Below are 3,267 nucleotides of genomic sequence, written 5' to 3'. Positions count from 1 at the left end.
GGGGGAGGTCCGCCACCTTTTGAAACATGGCAGCGCCCACATGTTTATATTTTCATGCACAGTTTGTCGGCAAAAATGCTCGTGCGCATAATCAAATGGCACAGCGTAAGATGGCGGCTCTCCCCACTCATGGAATTCTCCCCCCCTCCCGTGGATTCAGCCCCGCTCGCCCAAGTTAGGATGGCATGCCTAGTCCCGTGCTTCCTATGTCCATGGTCCATGCGTGCGATCTATAGATATAAGATAGGTTTATATATGCGTATAGGCATTAGTTAAATCTTCGTAAACAAACCCACTGTAGCCAGCGAGCGACCATCCGAGCGGATACCCACATATATATTAAGAAGTATATGAAGTCCATGTAATAGGGTACGTTCGTACACTTCTCTCCGTCTTTCTTTTTGCATGCGCCAGCGTGAAACACAACATCATGTGACCCCCATTTTACGTATAGTGGTTCAGAAAGATTGCAAGGCGTTCGTAACGAAATTATAAAATTCTGAGGTCATTCAGTTTCACTTCTTTCAAAGCACTATATTAATTTTCGTCATTCGAATCCATTTCAAAATTTAATACAGCGCCTTAGAAATACTGTAATTTTTTATGTAAGAGTTTAAAATTCGTACGATTTATTCTAATCAAAGATAATAGTCTGCATTTTCATAGTCACTATTCGCCTTTTCTAACCGAACCTCGATTATCCCTAAATTCGTACACTTTATTTGAATTATGGATATGCGATAAAACAAATATTGATATCCAAAGTCCCTCCGTGTGTGCCTTCTGTTTCACCTAGCGTGGTTCATTCTGGGGAAATTAAAGGTCTTTTTCATATTATATAGATTTGTACGGGGAAAAATAATGCAATATCCTTTGAAGATTTGTGTGCTAAATCTAAATCTAAACACCACATTTTTCGAGCTTGTTCCATTTTCTCTTTAGATGCAAAGTGTAGAGAAAAGCCTAGGGATTTTCTGGTCACGCAGGCCCACCCAAAAAAAAGTTGTCTGCACAGGACAAGTGACTGGTTTCGCATGCAAAACCGTAAAAGATATTAGGCTCTTGTTATTTTTTCCCGTGTAAATATATATATTCTGAGAAAGACCTTTAATTTCCCTAGAATTACTCAAGCCAGGGGAAATAGAAGGCACGCTAAATAATTTCTGTGTACTAATTAAGTATCGACAAGTCGTTGCACTTAAGAATATAATAACGATGTGTCTTTTTTCGCGTATACTGGTATTATAAAAATAACGTGAAAATTATCCCTAGGGTTTTCCTTATTTTATGCATCTAGGCGGAAACTGAGACGTATAAGATAAATTCTGAGGCCAGATTTGGATTCAGCGGCTTAAAATCCATAAGAGTAGCCTAGTCACTTCTCTCGTGCAGACAAATTTTTTGTATTGCCTATGTGACCAGAAATCCCTCAAGTTTTTCCTACTTTTTGCATCTAGGGGAAAACTGAGATGTGTAGATGAAGTTCTGAGGTCAGATTTGGATTCAGCGGATCAAAATCCATAAGGGTAGCCTAGTCACTTGTTTCTTGCAGGCAAGTTTTTTTTGTGGGCCTGTGTTATTAATTGGAAATACATTAGAAAACCCAACTTCGTGACAGAGTCATATCTTAAGATTTCGATTCTGAAAAACTCGATTGAAAAATAGGCTTGTTTTTTTTCTAAATTTGAGACCATACTCAAATTCAGTTTCTGAAATAATGTTAAACTTTATGTTATCTGGTAATATTGTTTTGTGTTGCATTTTTATTATTATTGTTTTATTTGGTATTTTGTATTTGTACTGAAATTTTTACCAGTCCGAAATATCGAAAGATGTCATGGATTATAAATAAACGCATCAAGCTAGAAAAGTAATTTATCATACCAAAATATTATTGAGTGATGCCCAATTTCACTTTTTTGTTTTCTCATTAACTTTCGTTTCGAAATTATGAATCCAATTACATAAGAGCGGCCATTCCAAAATAAGATAACCCAAACTGTTTAAATAAAAATGTTAAAAATAGCAATATTTAACAATTCAGATATTTACTATATATTCCATTACTTGCGGAACAGAAAAAATTTGGTCAAAATATTTGTTTTTAGGTTATTTTTTAACAATATTTGTTCAGGGCATCAAGTGACCCAAAGTACTTATGATTTTTATGGAATTTTTGTGGACTTGTCTTAACTAGTAAAAGTACTGTATTATTAATGTAAAAAATTCAATGAAATATATAATTATTTGCCTGCTTATTCATATAGAATACAGAAAAATTGTTTGGTTTGTAATTCCTTTTTTATGAACTTCTAAGATTCGGTATGAGTGGTCCCATCCGTTACCAAAATAATAGAAAAGTTTATTTTATTTTATTTAGTATGCACTAAAAGATGAAAAATTTGAGATCTAAAGTTAGTTTGAGATAATACCCATCATAGTTAATTTAAACATGTTTATAATACTTGGAGAATATGAAATAAGTGGTAACGGGTGGGACATTTGGCATTTCAAAGCCTTTCGTCTGACCATTATCCTAATGACGGCGCTTAAGAGATTCTAAAATTACATAATGAATTCTGCAGAAGAGAAGCGAAAGAATTTTGAAATGACTTCAAACCTTTTGTATTTAAAGTGGTTTATAAATGTTTAAGAACTTGAATGACAGGGATATTCTTAACTATTATAATTCGGTCAGATTCTACTTACAGGTTTAAAGGAACATCGTACGTATTAAATTAAATACACTATTCCTAATAAGTTAATCTCTTTGCAAAGGGATTGAAGCCTATTTAAGAATACATCTTAAGTTTACGAATGCCATAACTCTGTTAGTGAGCTGATACAAACTATCTAGTTTCTTTTTGAGCTCAGTGAAGTTGTGAAATTATTATTGTCTTTTGTTCTGACCTTTCTTTATCCATATTTTGGTAAGTTATAAACATATTTATCATACTGGGATTTACATTAATGTAAACATGTTATCATATAATTTTCTGACTAGACTATTTCACTGAAACTCAAAATATAATTTGTGGGCCTTTTTTACAGATAATGGCATCATTTCCTAAAAAAGAGCAGATGGCCAAATCCACCAAAGATTATTATCTTGTTGCGAAAAAATGTTGTAAAAACGACAATTTTTTATGTAAGGACTAAAGATCCCTTAGAGAATCAAAAATTTCTTGATGCGAGGTGGAATAATGTTTTAAAAGTGCAAGTGACACTCAAAGAATGCAAGACTGTCTTAGGCTTAAGCGCATTCCA

Source organism: Belonocnema kinseyi, chromosome 5, assembly GCF_010883055.1.
Source record: "Belonocnema kinseyi isolate 2016_QV_RU_SX_M_011 chromosome 5, B_treatae_v1, whole genome shotgun sequence".
Taxonomy (NCBI): domain Eukaryota; kingdom Metazoa; phylum Arthropoda; class Insecta; order Hymenoptera; family Cynipidae; genus Belonocnema; species Belonocnema kinseyi.
Note: the sequence above shows the minus strand (reverse complement) of the source record.